Source organism: Sarcophilus harrisii, chromosome 4 (assembly GCF_902635505.1).
Source record: "Sarcophilus harrisii chromosome 4, mSarHar1.11, whole genome shotgun sequence".
In the NCBI taxonomy this organism is placed as follows: Eukaryota; Metazoa; Chordata; class Mammalia; order Dasyuromorphia; family Dasyuridae; genus Sarcophilus; species Sarcophilus harrisii.
This window is the reverse complement of record NC_045429.1, coordinates 92,486,890-92,508,371: the sequence shown is the minus strand read 5'-3', so window position 1 is coordinate 92,508,371 and position 21,482 is coordinate 92,486,890. Positions and strand designations below refer to the sequence as shown.

General features: G+C 35.3%; 1 long non-coding RNA gene across 1 annotated transcript in view; it reads left to right on the top strand.

Annotated features, from left to right (window-relative positions):
- Positions 1–593: 593 nt before the first annotated feature.
- LOC116419082 overlaps positions 594–21,482 on the top strand; it is a 32,739-nt gene continuing 11,850 nt past the window's right edge. The window contains exons 1-3 of the long non-coding RNA XR_004229316.1: positions 594–689; positions 3,181–3,228; positions 7,019–7,140. This is a non-coding gene — a long non-coding RNA (uncharacterized LOC116419082). The remainder of the gene's footprint in view (positions 690–3,180; positions 3,229–7,018; positions 7,141–21,482) is intronic.

Genomic DNA, 21,482 nt, shown 5'->3' with positions numbered 1-21,482 from the left:
TATAGATCACTTATTCTCATCATATTTCTCTCATAAAATTCCATGATTCCTGGAAGATTTTTGTTATTAGAAAGCTAGATTTGTGTCCATTAACTTTGGAATCATGGGACAGATTGTGTAGTTTCTTTTTTCTTCTTAGTGAGTCTAGATATTCATAGATAATCATCTCCAGTTTTCTTGGAATTTTTGTTTTGTTTTGTTTGGTTTTATTATTAACTCTTTTGAGAAAGTGGGGATTCTGTATTTTATAATAATTTTTATTATAATTCTATGTAGAGAATTCAGAAATAGGAGAAAGAAATCTTATGTTAGATCCAGAGATGAAAGAAGATATGGGAAATTCTCTGAGATTCTTGATAGTAAGGATTATTTCATTAATTGTATGTGTATTCTCAGTGCCCTCCATAGTGTCTGGTATGTAGTAGGTGCTTAACAAATATGTGTTGGTGAGTTGATTTCTGGCATGATGTTAAACAGAATTCTCTATTAACCAGCACTTGTGACCATTTAGAGTTGTGTTGGATGCTTATAATGGTAATAAAGAGACACTTAGAGATTCTGAATTAAGAACTCTAAGAATGTGAGAACTTAAAGGGACCCCAGAAATCATTTCAACCACCTTGTTTTTGACCAGGAACCCCCTCTACAATATCCTTGACAAATGGTCATTCCTTTTCATTCTAAAGATGGTAAGTTCAGTTATTTCTGAGGCTGTCCTTCTACTTTTGGAGAACACTAACTGGGACATGTCAAGCTCAAAATTTCTCTCCTGTCCTTTCCTCTCTTCTGTTCTTATTAGCTCAGTTCTCTGGGGCAAAGCAAAATAAGTATAATCTTCTTTCATATGATTGTCCTTCCTTTAGCTGGGGAATAGTTATCACTCTCTGCCCAAGTCTATCCTCTATAAAGGCTAAAAATCCTTAATGTCATTAATAATTCTATGTCCAATTTTTCCACCATGCCATCAACTTTCCTAAGGGCACATTTTGCTTTCTAGATTACCTTTCTAAAATGTCTCCCTCCAAAATGAATATAACATTCCAGTATAATTCAACTGAGGACTAATAAAGTGGAACAGTTATTTGACTCTTACATAATATTATAGAGTTAAAACTGGAAGGGACCTGAAAGGTGACTGAGTCCAACCCTTTCACTCCTTCATTACTCTCTGGGCTTCTCTGAACTTCTTTGTCCACCATTCCCTAACAAGCTTCTCACCCTCGGTTCATCAGTCATTTTTTCAGTCATACTCAACTCTTTGTGACCCTGATTGGGCACAATGTGCCGAAACTCACAAAATATACTTGGATTTCAAGACTGTCTAATACAATTTAACAAATGTTGGGGAGTGAAGTAGAATCCCCAAAATTTGAGTTGAGTTTTAAAGTAAGTTGTTGTAAGGTATCTCAAAAGAATTTGTAGGCTTAGACCATCTTCAAATCAAGATGCAAAGATTTATTATTATGTCATTGACTGGTAGACTGAGTTCTAAAAAGGGAATTTTAGCCACTAACATTGAGCTAAGTTACCTAGAAGAATTCACCATTAACAAGGGGGAACATGCCATTTAAGTCAGGCTGGAGTTCCTAATGAATTAGCTATTGTGCTGCTTAGTAAGCAATTATCTTATCTTTAAAATGAGGGTCAGATCTGGGTAGCACAATGGGTAGAGGGCTAGTCTTGAAGTGAGAAATATCTAAATTCCAGTCCTGTTTCAGAAAATAAGTAGCTATGTGATCCTAGACAAGTCACAACCGCTTAGTAATTTTCTAAACTAGAATTCAAATCAATTTTTATTCTGCCTCCAGTTTGTATCAACTTACCAACCTCTCTCAGACATTGAAATGAATTTTGCTTTCTAAAAATTCGAGAATGGAAATTTAGTCTAGAGATGAAATAGGAAGGAGATGATGGCAAGAGCTAGTCCTGACCCTGGCTTATAATAATGGTATATGGAGTTACTTTAATTATAAGGGTCTCATCAGGCATAGGGAGGCACATAGGTGACTCAGTGGATAGAACTTGGGCCTATAGTCAGGATGACCAGAGTTCAAATTGGGCCTCAGATACTTATCAGCTGTTGGATCCTTGGAAAATCACATACCCTCTGGAAAAGGAAATGGCAAACCACTCTAATATTTTTGCTAAGAAAACTTCATTGACAGCATAATCCACAGGATCAGGAAAAGTTGGACACAGGTGAATGCCCAAACAACAACATTAGGCAAATGGCAGACTAAGATACTAATGGAAGTAAGGGGTATAGAAATAAATGGCCAGTTGACAAAGATATTATCGATTAGACAGGTTGGTAGAAATTCATGTGATTATAGAATCCAGGTGAATATGGTGCTTAGTAATACATTAGACAAGTTATGGGTAACTTGAGCAGTTAGGATTAAGGCCTAGATTTCAGGCCATATGACATAAGGGTCAAGGCCTCAGTCATTGGTTCATGTGGATAGGAACTTAATAGGAAAGACAATCTTTTTATCAAGGTTAGGGTCCTCTGTACCTGGAGGGCTAAGTAGACTGGAATCTCATCTGTTTAAGTAATATATTAAAAACAGAAACCCTCTTAGGGGAACACAAGAACTCACATTGTAATGACTGAGGAACCAGGACACAGGGTCAGAACCAGATTGACTTGATATTGAGCAAGAGAACTACTGAATTATGATTCTTTCTCTCTCTCCTTACTAGTCTTAAAGCAAGACTAGGTCTTCAGGTGAGGGCTCAGCATATATCCTTGTCAGGTTTAGAGACACACAGAATAGCTCAAGAATCAAATTAGAAAATATGATATAAACCCATCATTACCCTTTGCAAGACAACTTAGCGCTTCCTGATGATAGGTCAATTCCATTCTATGTAGTTAAAAGAATGACCTCCATGCTAGATATTTATCTGCTAAAGGAGCAGAAAGAGATCTCAAAAAGTTCCTTATCTGGGATAATGTAGCAAGGCAATACAAACTAAAATTCAATAAGCTTCTGAGGATGTTGCTTTTTGTACAAAATCCATAATGGCTTAGATTTTTAAAAATTCCTTTGCCATCAGCTCTTTACCTGCCCATTAAGAGCACCTGTCCCTGTGGATTTTCCACACTGTAAAAGTTTCCCCATTATTCTTTAATCAGCATGTAGCAGCTAAAAACTTATTAGTTTTGTCTTTTTCCAGATACAATGGGGATGAATTCTCTTCTGGGCATCCCTGAAGTGAATCACAGTACGTAAACATCCTATAGATATTGATATATTGATTAAATAACGGTCTACTTCATATGACTTTGATCTTTTTCTTCTTTTTTAAAAACAACTCATTGTTTCAAAGGTTAAACTGGTGTAAAGAATATCAGTGCCAAAAATTTAAATAGTGATTTATATAAAAGAGATTAAGTATATTTCTGAATATTCTCAGAAAATAATTATGAAGATATTTTTAACACAATCAAGCAAAATATAAAACCTTCATATCCTACTATCCTAGAATACATATAGCAATGTGATATACCATATATATGTGTGTATCCATTTTATATTGCATATGTATATGCAAAAAGCCCAAAAGTTGTCCTAATATTCCTATGCAAAAAATTTCATAGATAATTTTTGAGAATACTCTTCATAGTTGACTAATAATAATATGATAATTCCTTTTTAATGGAACAAAATCAAGGAATTATAAAGGTGTAAGTTCTGTTTGAAGACATGGAAGTCATTTCTTTTTTGAACTATCCTGGTCATCATGTTGTTTTTATACAGGAAAATATAATTTGCAAAGAAATTATAGTTACATGCCACTCCATCAGAAAAAAAATTATGAAGAGGATTAAGAGAATAAAATCAACAACAACAACAAAACCAAATATGAACATCTGAGACTTTAAAAAAATTTTTTCTTAGCATATTGACAATGAGTTATAGATATTGATAGGTTGCCTTTCTGGAGAGTGATGAGAACTAATGCATTGGCTTAAGCAAGGTATGTACCAGAGTAATGTATTTACAATCAAGAAAATTTGAGTTCAAATCTTTCCTCAAACAATCAATAGATGTGTGAGACTCCTAGCAAATCAGTTAATCTCTCTCAGCCTCAATATCCCCATCTACAAAAGGGGAATAATAATAATAGGATTGTTGTGAGAATAAAAAATGAGATAATAAATATAAAGTGCTTTGTAATCCTAAAAGCACAATAAATACCAGCTGTTTTATCCTTTCTATTTTATTTGTTGGTGAAGCAATTGGGATTAAGAGAGTTGCAAGGTCACACAGCTAGTAAGTGTTAAGTGCCTGAAGTCAGACTTGGATGCAAATTCTCCTGACTTCAGGGCCAGTGCTCTAACTATTCAGCTACCTACCTATGCTTCTCCTCTTTTCCCCTCCTCCATTATTTTTTCTAAAGGAAATAGTGATTACCTTCTTCTTTGGAACATCATTATGGATTATTTTTAACTTTTATAAAAACACAAGAATTTCATAAAATGAATGTTTTCTTGATAGCACAAGAGAGAGCTTGACAACTTTTAATAGTTTTTGAAACCCAGTTTGATGTTTGACAGCATGATAATGAAATATCTATCACTGGTTGGTCTTTATTGACAATTTTTAGAAATAAAAGAGTCATTTAAAATAAGAGACAAAACAAATAATGGCTGGGAAAGTTATGCTATTCATTTTGGGGACAGGAGTGTGGAACCTACAAGCGTCTGTAATGCCCTATCCAACAGAAAATGATAGATGTTGATGGCGATCAGTGATAGACATGGACATGGCTTGGATCACTATTACAGCACATGTGAAACTTCAGGGTGTCCTCTTTGATGTAGCCCCATGGGGAAGGCCTACCTCTCGTACCAATAATGTAGTGATGATCTGCTAATAGGGAAAACATGTAACCCAATATGTCTATGTGGGAGCATTGGAAGAACTCTAGATGGAATTTAGAACATGACCTTTATAGTCAAGAAGTTAAATGAGCTAGTATGCATATTAATTTTAATTATCATTAAGTCTTAATCCTTTTAGTGTGTTAATAATTTCCCATTCTTAATTGTGAATGGATGGAGAAAGAGAAGATTTAAATAAAAAACTTTCCTTGGGCTTAAGGATGGAGTAAGAACTGATAATTTTAGTCCCTTGGTTGATTGTTTTGTCTATATCTGTATGTTTCAAGTAGGGCCTGTGGACCCCCATTGATTTACTGAAATTCTGCAGGTGTTTCTCAGGCTGGCAGGGGCCTGGGAAAAGGAGGTCAACATTCAGCTGGGTGGTCCTAGCAAGGGATAGTCAGAAGCAATAGATTTGGCTGGTGTGGAGAGGATTGTATGTGTAATTATGTGTGTGTTTGTGATGTCTAGGTATCTGTGTTGTACCTATAAATTTTTAGACATATTGTATGTGCCCACACTGGAAAAAACTGACCTCTGTCTTACTTTTCATTATGCTCCCATTAATCTAGTGAGAGGATGGGGGTATAGAGTAGTGTGTGAATGCCAATAAGTTGGGAGTGGATTCACAAGTATATATATTTTTTGAAATAAAGTCACCGTTTTCATGTTTTCACTGAATACTTGAAGCCCACTCACTGACTAACTATATTGTTCCATGGAGTATTAGAAAACCAAGAATCTTCTCTTTCACCTGGTCAAAAAAAATCTAAATAAATAAATTGCTACCTGGCTTTAATCATTGAATGGGTATCACTTCAGTCAAATGGAGAACTTTTGAAGACTTTAGCTTAAAAAGCCCAAGGTCTCCCTCTGTATCCAGGGCTATCTCCAGTTATCCTAGTTTATATTTGGCCACTGGTCCCAGGTGGCTCTGGAGGGGAAAGTGAGACAGGTGACCTTGCATAGCCTCCCTCACTGATGCATATCATGGCATCACCTCCCTAATACCACGGGACAAAAATAACAACAATGAAAAACAAAGACATATTACACTAAATATCAGGAGATCTATATTCTGGTCCTATCTATGCAGTAACCAGCTCTATGACCTTGAGCAAATGACTTCATCTTTCTAAACCTCATTTTCCAAATCTTATAAAAGGAAGGTTGTGGATTAATTTGTCTATATAGTCCTTTTAACTTTTTTCTTCTAATAGTCTAATTATCTGCAATCTCAAAAAAGTTTGAGAAACTTGAGATCTGTGTGATTCCAAGAAATTATTTCATTGGGAAATTATAGATACTGGTTATATCCATAAAGCTTCACTGCAATTATTATTAAAAACTTAAACAATCTCCACCACAAAACATCTGTAAGTACTGGAAACAAATATCTTTCCATCAAATTGCATTTCCTTTTTATTCCCAACTTGTTCTATTAACCAGCAAATAATTGAGAATTCAGTTAAGCCTAATAGTAAAATAAAAAACAAGAGGACAATCAATTCCCTTCCATTCATTTCCAGCAAATATTTATTAAGTGTTTATTATGCACCCTTTGCACTAATGGAGTACTGAGGATACACTGGCAAAAAATGAAATACCTCTGTTCTTAGGGAACTTTCATTCCATTAGGGAGATACAGCAAGTTTACAACTAAGGTGGAAGGAAATGACAGATGTTGATGGTGATCAGTGATAGACATGTTTCAGATCACTATTGAGGAACATCTGAAACTTCAGGGTGGCCTCTTTGATGTGGCCCCAAGGGGAGGGCTATGTGAGACAAAATGGTGAAGGAGGGCTAACAACTAGGATAACCAAGAAAGGCTTCACAGTAAAAAATTATATCTTGAAAAGGAAAGATGGTTTCTAGAAGCATGCATAAATGCTGGAAAAGGCTTCAAATGCAGGGCTTCTTAAAATTTTTCCATTTGTGACCCCTTTTATCTAAGAAATTTTTATGTATGGCCCTAGGCAGGTATATAAAAAAGTATATAAATTGAACATTTACTGATAATAAATCATTATTTTGAGACCTCCACATTCAGTTAAAACTTCTCAGATGGGGTCTCAAACCATAATTTAAGAGGCTTTAATCTAATCTAATCTCTCTGTTTTATAGATGAAGAACCTGAAGTCCAAATCTGACCTGGCCAGGGTCACAGCTGGAATTCTGACTCCAGACTAAATAATCTTTTGACTATATCACTGTTTCCCAAGACTGAAAGTCCAACCTGTAATGGGGTATGTACCATTTTTGTAAATGAATGGAGGAGGGGGCTATAACTCAGAGAATGAGCAGAAGCAGGTAAGGAAGGGGCTGGAAAAGTAGTGAAGAGCCAAAAGGAAGGCCTTAAATGGCAATCTGAAGTATTTAACTTATATTTGAGAGGCAATATAGAGCCCCCTGAGGATTTTGAGTAGAGGGGTGACATGATTACATCTATGTTTTATGAAGATTATGACACTGGTTTAGAGAGAAAATAATATTTATAAAGTACTTTGCAAATCTTAAGGAACTATACGAATGCTAGTATATTGTTGTTGTAGACTGGATCATAGATGGGACACACTGGAAGCAGGGAGACCAATTAGGAGACTACTACCCAAGGAAGGAGAGAAGTGATGATTGTCTGAAAGGGTAGAGGCTGTGTTAGTAGAGAGGAGGGATGTATCTGACAGGTTTCATGGAGGTAGAATCAATAAGACTTAACATCTGATTAGATATAGTAAGTGAGGGAGAAGGGAAAAAGAAGATGACTCTGAAGGTTTGAATCTGTGTGGTTGGGAAAATGATGATGCACTGAATGAAATAGAGAAGGTGGGAAAAGATGTACAGTTAGGGAGGGTCATCGCAACCTGGAAAATAAGCTTCTGAATGGTCACATAACTGGTTTTGTTGTCTTTGTTAGATTGGCTGAGACCAATAAAAATATTTTAAAAACTGGATTGAGTTGTTATCCTGTTGGCAGATTATTCTGATAATACCAGATACTAAGAACAATGATAATGACTCATATTTATGAAGTGCATTTAAAGCTCTTTCAAATAGAGTATCTCATTTAATCTTTATAACTATCTGAGCAGTAGGTATTATCACCCTATTTTATAGATGAACAAAATGACACTCAAAAGATGAAATGACTAGCTTAGGGTTACATAGTTAATTGGTAGCCCAGCTTTGACAGCGATTTAGCTCTTTGGACATAAAGTTCAGTGTTCTGTTATCATATTCCTCAAGAAGGCTGTAGGAAGTGTCCCAAAAGTCTGACCATAGTGTCACTATGAGCCACTAGAGCTAATTATTGTAATTATTAAAACTACTTAAACTATTAAAGCTTAAAACTACCCTAAGATTTTGGGGACATTCTATATTTCAAGCCATGTCAAATTCTGATTTTATTTGCACAAGGTAAATAGGGTGGATATATGAAGATCTCAATTACTATTCTTCTTTTATGTCTTTTTAACTTTGTAGTAGACACATATTCTCTCTATATCTATTTATATACAAATATTTATAGATACACACACACACACACACACACACACACACACACACACATATATATATATATATATATATATATATATATATATATATGTAGAGAGAGGGAGAGAGAAAAAGAGAGCCAGAGAAAGATACAGAGAGAGAATGAGAGGAGAGAGACAGAGAAAGAAAAGAGAGACAAAGAGAGACAGAGAAATAGAGAGAAAGAGAGATAGAAAAAGAAAGAGATAGAGAGAAAGGAAGAGAGACAGAGACAGAAATAGAGAGAAAGAGAGAGACACACAGAGAAAATATACATAGAGAGACAGAGATACCGAGGGTGTGTGTGTGTGTGTGTATGTGTGTGTATATGTTTGTGCATATGTGCAGATATCTCCTTCTAGTTTTGTGTTTTAGGTGTTTCTGGCTTCATGACATTTATCAATTGTGATTTTGTTTTGTCTACTAATTCTTTCTACTTCACTTATTGAATTAAGACTTTGTTTTAAGGCCAAACTTAGTGTACTTTGGAGGATGATTTTAGGGACTTGTTTAGTTTTTATGGATCAAGGAATGATGCAGTTAGTGCAACAAGAATCTTAGGGACAACTCAGTCCTGGACTTGTAAACTTTCTGTGAGACTTCAGATATCTGATCTGGGTTGTGATCTGATTGCTGCTCTTTCAGCCTTCACTTGGTAGAATCTTGACCCTATCATTAGTCCCAGTAATACAACTAGAGACTTGAGCCTGGTTGGAACTCTCATAGAGATTTGGTGATCCCAGTTTTTGGTCAGTTGGTGGGAGTCTACAGGTTCAAAGTGGGACCCTTATGCTTGCTTTGGGGTTGAAATAACACATTAGCAAGCTCTTCCCTGGTCTATATTCACTAGGCCATTGCATAGCTGTGGACCACCGGTCCCACCCTTGATGTGTGTGAAGGGTCCAAAATGTACCACAAAGTTATTTCTGTTTTTGTTCTTTGCCCTGTGACACAGTTGCTAGTTCCAGCCCTTTTAGAATTCTAGGAGGACCTTCTTCAGGTCTTTTTGCCTAGACCCATTGCCCAGTAACTGTAGGCCTTTGGTTGTTTCTCTGTGATGAGCTGGGCCATAAAAAATGGCCTAGTGGGATTTATTCTTCCATTTCAAAAAAACAAACAAACAAAAAAAAAACCCCAAACCACTCAGTGTGGTGTTCTTCTTTCATCTTTTTGAGACTAATTGTAAGAGAACTGGTTATACTATTTCTTCTTCCTCTGCCATCTTTTACAATCACTAGTAGATAGTTCATGAGAGTCCCTGTGACCAAAAATTCATCTCTCTGCAACTAATATGGTGGTGAGCCTCTCCAAGTTTTAGCTTGTCTTTGATTAACAGATATAGTCTATGACTTGGCCTATAACTAAAGTTTTCCTGCTTGGTAGAATCAGCAAGAGCTTAAATTCAGCTGACTGTGGTATAGTCATTAAGAACCTGGAGCCATCCCCATGATACAATGGGCCTTTAATTTGAGCAAAACTCCTGCTTCTTAAAATACCACCTTGGAAAGGTCATAAAAATGAATGACAAAATTGAATCCAGTAACTTCTGAGTACTTTGAAAAGGCAAAAGTTGTGAAAATAGGTTGCTTTCAGATAGACATTTGCAAAGACAATTTTTTAACGTTAAACTTCATGAACTCTCTGTGATACAGCAATATAAACTCTACATTACACAGGCTGTTGGTGGTAGGTAAACCTACCAGAGGTCAAATATTACCTTTAAGATGTTCAAAAGTAAAGGAGAGTTTACTGTGGGTTTCCTCTACCATAGCCTTACCAGCCTTTTTCACTTATTGGAACAATCATATAAATTGTTCTATTTTCCATAACCAATTTTCAGTAGGATCTGAAAAAAATATGATCTTTCCACAGATTCAGGGTGACAAATATTACATAGAAGCTATGTTTTGGTTAAGAAAGGTGTTGATGAGATGATTCAGGCCAGTTTGAATGGTCTTGTGATGAAGAAAGCCATCTGTACCCAGAGAGAAGACAAGGAGAATTGAATGTGGACCACAACATAGTATTTTCACTCTTTTTTTGTTGTTTGCTTGGATTTTGTTTTCTTTCTTATTTTTTTCCTTTTTGATCTGATTTTTCTTGTGCAGTACAATAATTGTAGAAATATGTATAGAAAAATTGCATGTTTAATACATATTGGATCACTTGTTATCTAGGGAGAAGTCAGGGGAAGGGAGGGAAAAAATTAGAACACAAGGTTTTGTAAGGGTGAATGTTGAAAATTATCCATGTATATATTTTGAAAAATAAAAAAGCTTTAATTAAAAAAATATTGTTGTTCAACCATTCAGTCTTGTTGATACTTCATGACCTCATGTACCAAAGAATGGCAGTCTGTTCTAGCCTTCATTATTTCCAAAACTCTATGCAAGCTCATATTCATTTCCTCTGTGACACTATCTATCAATTCCATCCTTTGCTGTAACTTCTCCTTTTGTCTTCAATCTTTCCCAACATCAGGATCTTTCCAATGAATTCTGTCTTCTCATTATGTAGTCAAAGCATTTAAAATTCAGCTTTACTATTTGTTCTTCCAATGAAGAGTCAGTTAATTTCTTTAGGTATGAACCAATTTAATCTCTTTGCTATCCAAAGGACTCTAAAAATCTCCCTCACCACAATTTGAAAGCAGTGAGAATAGGACATAGAAAAGAACTTGCTTGACAGATCAGTAAGGGTTTGAAGTTGGAGAAGGAGAATGAGCCAATTGTTGAAATCTGAGGTGAAAACCTGAATGGGTGAATTAGAATTATTTGGGGCGCTTATCATTTTCCCCTTAGGCTATTACAATGGTTCAGTAATGGGACTTCCTGCTGCAAAACTTTCTGTACTCCAATCAATACTCCACAGAATATACAAAGTGATTGAATCTCTCTTAAATACAGAAAGTACTCAAAAAACTCCATGGCTACCTCTTGGCTCTTAAGAAAAAAAAAAAAATAAACCACTCTATTTGCCTTCTAAAATCCTTTACAACTTGGGCCCTCATATTTTTACACCATTCCTTCAGTCTGTCTTCTAGCCAGAAAGACAACTCTCTTCATGACCCATAGCATTCCTGCTCCATCTCTGTGGTTCTGCAATGGCTATCTCCTATACTTGGAATACTTTCCCTCCTTACATGCCTCCTTGTAGAGAGCTTTTGTTCTTTCAAGATATACACAATTTTTTACAAAAGATTTTCCTTGATCTCTTCAACTTCCAGTGCCCTTCCCTTTCTAAAAGAGGCTAAATTTATGATTTCTTTGGTATAAGGAACTTCTGAGTGAGCCTTCTTCTTCTGTCAATGGAGGTCAGAATGACCAGAAACCCTGAGGGTTTTCCCCTTCTAGATTAAATTTTTTAGGGTGACCCTAGGTAAAAGAGATCCTTTTTGCCTGACTTCTTACCTATCCTTAGTCACTGATTGGGTATTGCTTCAGTTAGACTGAAACATGTTGAAGGCCTAGCTTAAAGAGGCAAAGGATTCCCACTATATCTGGGGCCATTTCCAGTTTTCCTGATCTACATCTTGCCATCTGGATTCAGATGGCTCTGAAGGAGAAAGGTGACTTTACACAGCCTTCCCTCACTTAAATCTAATTCATTTATATGTCATAGCATTATTTTATTATGTCATTATTATATCATTATTATGTCATGGTCCTCTTAGAGAATGAAAGACAAACAATAATAATTACAAGAAGATCAGTACCTGCTCTGCAACTTGTAGCTATAGAATGTTGTCTAGGTTAATGAGAGGTTAAGTGACTTGCCCAGTGTTACACAGTCGCTACTATATAGGAAAGTCTTCTTGATTTTTTTTTTAATTTTTTTTTATTTAATAGCCTTTTATTTACAGGATATATGCATGGGTAACTTTACAGCATTAACAATTGCCAAACCTCTTGTTCCAATTTTTCACCTCTTACCCCCCCACCCCCTCCCCTAGATGGCAGGATGACCAGTAGATGTTAAATATATTAAAATATAACTTAGATACACAATAAGTATACATGACCAAAACGTTATTTTGCTGTACAAAAAGAATCAGACTCTGAAATATTGTACAATTAGCTTGTGAAGGAAATCAAAAATGCAGGTGGGCATAAATATAGGGATTGGGAATTCAATGTAATGGTTTTTAGTCATCTCCCAGAGTTCTTTTTCTGGGCATAGCTGGTTCAGTTCATTACTGCTCCATTGGAAATGATTTGGTTGATCTCGTTGCTGAGGATGGCCTGGTCCATCAGAACTGGTCATCATATAGTATTGTTGTTGAAGTATATAATGATCTCCTGGTCCTGCTCATTTCACTCAGCATCAGTTCGTGTAAGTCTCTCCAGGCCTTTCTGAAATCATCCTGTTGGTCATTTCTTACAGAACAGTAATATTCCATAATATTCATATACCACAATTTATTCAGCCATTCTCCAACTGATGGACATCCATTCAGTTTCCAGTTTCTAGCCACTACAAAAAGGGCTGCCACAAACATTCGTGCACATACAGGTCCCTTTCCCTTCTTTATAATCTCTTTGGGATATAATCCCAGTAGTAACACTGCTGGATCAAAGGGTATGCACAGTTTGATAACTTTTTGAGCATAGTTCCAAACTACTCTCCAAAATGGTTGGATTCGTTCACAACTCCACCAACAATGCATCAATGTCCCAGTTTTCCCGCATCCCCTCCAACAATCATCATTATTTTTTCCTGTCATCTTAGCCAATCTGACAGGTGTGTAGTGGTATCTTAGAGTTGTCTTAATTTGCATTTCTCTGATTAATAATGACTTGGAGCATCTTTTCATATGACTAGAAATAGTTTCAATTTCTTCATCTGAGAATTGTCTGTTCATATCCTTTGACCATTTTTCAATTGGAGAATGGCTTGATTTTTTATAAATTAGAGTTAATTCTCTATATATTTTGGAAATGAGGCCTTTATCAGAACCTTTGACTGTAAAAATATTTTCCCAGTTTATTGCTTCCCTTCTAATCTTGTTCTGCATTAGTTTTGTGCAAGTCTTTCTTTTCCTCCTTAATTACTCTGTATTTAGTTAGCTTTTCATTATTTTATATCTGTTATTTGGATTTACCATATAGAATATGATATAAAATTATAAAATAATAATATAACAAAATAAGATATATCATATTATAATGAAATAATATTTATGTAATATTTTAAGGTTTGTGAAATACTAAACAATTATGATCTCATTTTATCCTCAATAACAAGACTGGGAGGTAGGTGCTAGTATTAGCTTCATTTTCCAGGTGAGGAAATTGAGCAACAAAGAGCTTAAGTGACTTGCTCAGGTTCACATAGCTAGTAACTGTATATATGCTTAAGTATGTGCATATTTAACTTCCCTTTTAGAAAAAGCTCCTCCAAGCCAAGAGTTGTTTCATTCTTTGTAGCAGTATCCCCATCTCTTAGCACCAGCGCCTGGTACATAAGAAAGTACTTAATAAATGTTCGTTGGTTTTTTGATTGATTGATCATGCTGCTTCTTCTTCATAGGAAGTTCCAGGAATTCCGGCTTCTGGTCCAATTGGGACCAGCCAACATAGACCTTAATCTCATAATCATACCATCCCATCTGAATAACTGCTCCCACCACAAAAATTACTTTCATCATCTGGAAAGACATTTTCTCTTTCTTGCTTTAGTGACAATGAACTGCGTTTGAGTGTGGAGATGGGAAAACTCTTGGAGTGGTCAAAACATATTGAGGGTCATTTTAATTATGGTTGATTGTTAAGAGGCATCAAGCCTTGTGTTAAAAAAGAAAAGGAAAAAAAAACTCATTAGAATTTGAGATAAAGCTGATTATAGATGAATGCACAGAATTGAATGTTAAGAAGATTAAGAGGAGCCCTGGCCAAGTGTTGTTATATTCCATTGGGACTACCCTAATGCGGACACCATCCCAATCAGTGGTACCCAAAGGCAATTTTTACCTCTGTGTATCTATCCTGCTGGAGAGTAAACTCTGAGTTTGGCCAAAGGTAACAATAAATATTAAAACCTTTATTATCAATGTTTGATAGAACCATGAAACATTTATCATTATGTACTGTTTCATTTTCGGCAAAGAAGCAGGTGATTTTTTTTTAAAAAAGATTTTATCATTAGGTTATTTAAAAAAGATCTAATTATCTTTCTACCAATTTCTCTTTGTTATCTTTTTCTATAGCAGGGTAAACAAAGAAATACTACCTTGGAAGGAAATAACACTTATTCACAGTAAAATAGTTTGTTCAAAATCAAGGTCGGTTGTAGAGAGTCTGTTGTGTTTTGACTCTTTTTAAATTTTCTGTTTAACCCCCTTCACTGTGTAGCTCTGAACAAGCTTTCAGTGGCTTAGAAACAAATGCATTCAGACATTTTTGCAGTCACAAAAGCCCAGTTTCCAGTGATAGGAAGAATTAACAAGAAAATTTCTTCAGCAGGCACTTAGTAACCTTATTACCTGGGGTGGTGGAGATGGTAGTGGGAATGTCTTTCTGTGAAATTAAAAAGAAAAAAAAAAACCCTTGAGCATTCTGAATGTAACTGCATATCTATTTGTTCCATTTTGTGTGGTCATATAAAGCAAGTAACATAATAAGTTGTGTTTATAAAATTCGATTAAGGTGAAATTTCTTAAAATATCTTTTACAATTAACCTTTAGAAAATTATTTTTACAAAAGTTGATGATGAACAGTTGGCCTTGGTCTTCCTTATGTGAAGAGAATGAAACACACGTTTTCTATACATGTATTTATTTTGATAAGCCACTTATTAAAAAGGTTCTGCATTACTCCAGCAAGTGTGGAATTTACTCTGTTTTTATTGGAATGTGTGAAGCTCAGGATAGATTGTAAGACCTCACAGAAAAATAGAATGTCAGTGATGGGAGATGTTAGCTGAAGTTCATTGGTTCTATGTAGGGGAGGTAGAATTGAAAAGGTGTCTACTACTTAACACAGGGGTTTGCACAGAAGTCTCTGCCCTGGACCCTCTTTTCTTCTTCCTTTATATAATTTCACTTGCTCTCATCAGCTCCCTTGGATTTGGTTATCATATCCATGCAGATGATTCTCATATCTACTTATCTGGCCCTAGTCTTACATGTCCAACTGCCCATTAAACATCTTGAATTGGGTGTCCTGTAGCTACATTAAACTTAATATCTAAAACTGAGTTCATTATCTTTTCCCCAACTTCCCCCTCTCACTTTCAAACCTCTATATTACTATTGGAGGACCATCATCCATCCTCCCCATCCCCTAGGCTCATGTTCTAGGTATTATCATCCTGATTCCTTCCTTTCACTATTTATATTCAATTTCTTGTCAAGGCTTGTTGCTTTTTCATTTGTAAAATACTCCCTTCTATCTTGTGATATTGAGATTTTAACTTTATTGATTAGTTGTTTTTCTTTCATGCCTGATTCTTTGTGATCCCATTTAATGTTTCCTTGGCAAGGATACTATAATGATATGCTATTTCTTTTTCCAGCTCATTTTAGAAATAAGGAAATTGAGGCAAATAGGGTTAAGTGGCTTGCCCAAGATCATATAGCTAGAAAGTTTCTGAGGCTGAATTTGAATTCAGGAAATTGAATCTTCCTAACTCTAAGCCTGTCATTCTATCCATTGTGCTGCTTAGCTGCCCTCTTTGTTGCTATTACTTCTGCACAATTCCTCATTTCATTGCAACTGAACTATTGATAGAATCCACTGGTTGGTCTGTCTGCCACAAGTTTCTCACCATTTTAATCCATTTTTCATTCAGCTGCTAAAGTGATTTTCCTAAATGCAGTTCAACTATATCACCCTCTTCAAAAAACTTCAGTAGCTTCCTATTGTCTCCAGGATTAAATATAAAATTCTCTGTTGATCATTAATGTCCTTGATAACTCCCCTCTCTGTCTCCCTCCTTCCATTATACAACACACATACTCTTCGAATCATTGACACTGAATACTATTCCATGAAGAAGACTCCATCATTTTCACTGGCTGTTCTTCATACCTGGAATCTCTTCCCTTCATATCTCCACCTTTAGATTTCCTTCAAGTCCCAGCTAAAAATCCATTTTCTATACGAAACATTTTTCTGATCTCTTTTCATACAAATTCTTTCCCTCTGTTGGTTATTTCCCCGTTTCCCTATATATAATTTGTTTGCATGTAGTTGTTAGGATATTTGTTGTCTTTTAGGTAGTGAGCATCATGGGGAAACAAAGAAAGGCAAAAAATAGTTCTTGCCATTGTTTTCCCAGCAATTAGCCTGATAGAGAATAAGGGACTTAAATGTTATTTGATTGACAAAATATGGTTTAGATTTAGTGAATATTGGTTCTTTTTTACATCATGCTTGATTTGCTGTTCCTCTATCATTTTGATTAGAATGCTGACCCTTCCCTTCCCACCTCATTCCCAGCCACAAGGATCTGGCAGGGCCATGACACAAGAAGTTTAGAGATCATTTAGCCCAATTACCCATATGTATGGGACATAACTAGGTAGTACAGTAGAGAGATGCTTGGCTTGGAATCAGGAAGACTCATCTTCATGAGTTCAAATCTGCCCTCAGATACTTTCTAGCTGGGTAACCTGATTAAATCATGTAACCCTATTTTCCTAGTTTCCTCATCTATAAAATGAGCTGGAGGAAGAAATGGCAAATCACTCAGCATCTTTGCAAAGGAAATCTCAAATAAGATCAGGAAGAATCAGATACAACAACAAAGAAAAAGAGAGGAGGAATGATTTACAATCATATGACCAGGGAATAGAAAAACCACAAAAAACAAAACTAAATAGAAAAACTTAGGTACCCAGACTTCACTTCCTAATCTCATTCCATTACACAAAGTAATGTAACAATATTAGCCAATAAATCCTCTTTAACCAGATTTTGTTGTATGAGACTTTTAAGCTTAATTGAAATAAAATCAACACAGTACACAAAATTATTTTAGTTAAACATTATCATTGTCATAATTATAATAATAATAGCTAGCACTTATCTAGCACCTACTATATACCAAATTAGCATTTATATAGCACTTATTATGTAGTAAACTGTTTATAATATTCTCTCATTTGACCTTCATAACAATACTGCAGGTGTAATTATTCTCCCTTTTACAGTTGAAGAAAACAGAAGCTAGTTGACTTGTCCAAGTTCACTCAGCTAGTAAGTCACTGAAGACAGATTTAAACTCAGTTCTTTTTGTCTCCAAACCTAGTTATCTACTCACTGGGCCACTTTCTGGCTCACTGGAGGAGGCAACATGGCTTCTTAGATAGAATGCTATCATTGTTATCAGAAAGAACTGGATTTGAAACTTGCTTAGATATTTACTTAGCTCTGTGATCTAGGACAAGTGACAAACTGTGGTTATTAGACTTTCATTTGTAAAATAAGGGAATGATAGGACTCTAAGGTCTTCTCTCGTCATTGGAAAATATGAATGAAGTATGAGTGCAGGCATATTACATCAATCATGAAGCATTGTCATAGCAAACAGTACCAAATAGTACATAGCAATTGCTCAATAAATGTGTGCTAATTTAATTATATAAGTCCTGCTAAAAGCAGGAAGAAAAGCATGGAAAAACAATCTAATGGAGAGGAGGGATTGTTGCATGTTTTTGTTTTACTCTTCCTGGCATTGAGCAAGTGATGGGCAAATGTTTGTTGAATTAATTCTACAACATAAAGGATACTATGATAAACCAGACTAGACCAGTAAAAAAATGAGAAGTGATTTAACATTGATCCTGATTCTCTGGATTGAGATGGAAAGAGATGATGCAGGTTTACATTAGGGCAGAACATGTCTTGATTCTTGAGAAAGATATTTTATTATCACCTGCCTGACTAGGTATTGTGCTTAGCTCCAAAGCCATAAACTTATTTGAGGTCATATTACTCCAGTGGAGTCAGATTGTTTTGAATTCTTTGCTATCTTAAGAAAATCTGTGGTGACTATGGACCAATAATTGCCTCCAAGGCAGTGAAGTATAACTGGATGCGTTGGAGAATCCATAGTAAATAGGAGAGGAGGAAGAAGGAAGGATACTCTTCTTCCCTTTATGATTTAGAAGACCTTGTTACAGTGCCCTCCTGAACTGAATGAAGAGAATTAAATATATTATTCTGCTATTTTATTTGGAAAATGTTATAAAAATGAAAATGGAAAGCAATTTCCTACCAAATATGAGCTGATGGTCCCTCCAAATGACACTGGTATTGGAAGACAATAGGATATGGTGGGATGATTTCTGAACTTGGGGTCAGAAAACAGGAATTTAAATTATTCTCTGATGCCTACAGGCTGTATGACCTTGGGCAAGTCACTTAAGGCTTAACTACCTAACATAATTCTTCAAGACCATTGAGTAGCACAGAAGGGGCTGACCTATATTGGTAAAAGAAGTTCCTGTTTGGGAGCTCCTGAAGAGCAGATGAAATCATAGATCTGTATAGAATAAAATAAAATGGCGTTGATTATGCTTATCCCATTTACAGAAGTGTGAGAATCAAATCAAATGGAGTTAATTCAATTCAATTAAGAAAGCACTCAAAATGTTTACACTTGCTGGGTATGGAATTATAAAAACAACACTAAAATAGTCCCCACTTTCAAAAAATTTCATTCTATTGCAATGTATTTTATTCTATTGGAATATATTCAAAATGATTTTAGCAGGATGGGAGTCTAAGGGAATCAGGCATGTTCCTTCTCAAGAGGTGGCTCTTGAATTGAGTTTTGAAGGTGTTTCAAGAGGTAAAGGTGGGAGACAGAGAATTCCAGATATGGGGCACAAACATAGGGCAAAGACACAGAAATGAGAGAGAGAATGTCACATAAGGGGAATGGTAATTAACTAGAACATTGAGAAAATGAGGGGAAATAATGTGTAATCAGCTTGGAAATATGTTACAGTCAAACTGTGAAGGACTGGAAGGACTTTATATTTTATTTCAAAGACAATAAAAAAGAAAAAAAAAAGAATATCATTTCAGCAACTGTGCGGAAGTTGAAATCATCTTCCATTGTCCCAGGGAGGCTTCAGGGTATAGATTTGATGACAGATTAATCCAAGCATATGTGAAAATCATTAGATTTATCTGAATTAATATGTGTATGTCTACGTATACAATATAATAAATTAGAACTCTCTATGTAACCATATATAAAACATAACATATTTTATGTATGCGAATATATATATACATATATATATATATATATATATATATATACACTTCAAATGCCAAACAGAAAATTTTATTTTATTGTAGGAGTTTTTTGATCAGAGAGGGACATGATTAGCTCCTTACTTTTGGATTAAAATTGGTTAGCTGCAAATATATATATATATATATATATATATATATATATATATATATATATAATATATATATATATATAATATATATATAATATATATACATACACACACATATGTATAATATGTATATATCTCTGTATATACATCTATAGGTGTACTCAAGTTACCTATCTGTCTATCTATTTATATATCTATCTTACTAGCTATGTATACATTTAAAGAACTGCCCAAATACTAGCAAGGCAGGTTGATGATGGTGTAGTGGATAGAACAACACGCTTGGAGTCAGAAGGATTTGGGTTCAAATCCAGATTCAGACCCTGGGCAAGTCACTTAACCTTGTTTGCCTGAGTTTCCTCATATTTAAAATGAGCTAGAGAGGGAAATGGCAAATCATTCCAGTTTCTTGTCAAGAAAACCCCAAGTACAATCATGAAGAGTTAGACATAATTGAAATGATTTGATGACAACTCAAATGCCACTTGTTATTATTTTGACTTTATATATCAAATGCAACATGAGAAAGTTAATAGAACCTTGAACGAGGTGTCAGAAGGCTTAAGGACTATTCAGTCAACAAGTATTTATTATTTTTGTGCCAAGCACTGTGCTAAATGATGAGGATAAAAAGAAAGGAGGAAAGAGACTTTGACCTCTAGGAGTTCACTTTCTAAAGGAGGAGATAACAAAGAGATAATAGATAAATACCAAGTAGATGCTAGATAATCTTGGAAGGCATTCCTTCACTCATTAATTATATGTCTTTAGGAAAATTATATTACTGCTTTGAGCTTCAGTGTTGTCACCCATAAAATGAAAGTCTTTGTTAGAATTCCTAAAAGTTTTTATAGTAGTATAACCTTTTGCTTCATAAAGAAAAATTTGGGGGAATCCTTGTAGTAAAATAGATTAAATGATTTAAAATCTATTACAAAATGTCCCAAATTGTATACATACATACAGACATACATATATATGTATATGATTTTAAAATCTTATCTTTCAGATCAATTTTATTTCAAATTTAACAAGATTACAGATTTACTTGGGGCTGTATATTGACACAGAAAAGCACAAATTAACATTATGTTGCATTGTATTTTTATTTTGTTAAACATTTTCCATTTCCATTTTATTTTGAGGAGCAAGTTTAACACTTAAATACAGGGGCATAAAAATTTAAAAAAATTCCTCAAAAGAGGAGGAGATATGTTCAATCAGGGAGATAATATGCAAATATGAAAGCATACATAGAATAAATATAAAATATAATGGTACCTTCACACTAGTCTGATTTGAAATTCATAGAATTTGGTATCCAATCCATTTTGATGAGGAAAAAAAATGCTTCAGCACTTAATGTTTGCTTGATACTTGTCTTGGTTGAACAATAAGCATATGAGGTTGCTCTGATGTACTGCCCAGTCCCCATTGCCCTCAGCCATGGACTACCTCAATGAAGGTAGTGGACAGGACTGCCAGGTTGGAGCCCATGATGCTGGGTTGTGCACAACGGCCTGCAGGTTATAGGGCAAATCCTGTAGAATGATGTGGCTGCTGCATATGGTCTCGGGGCTCTAAAAACAACTGGAAGGGGCACAGAACAGCCAGAATGCTCAGCAGAAGGAGAAGCAGCAGGAGCAGGAGTAGCTGGGGTCGAGTGAGCAGAAGCTGTGTAATCCAGAGTTAGG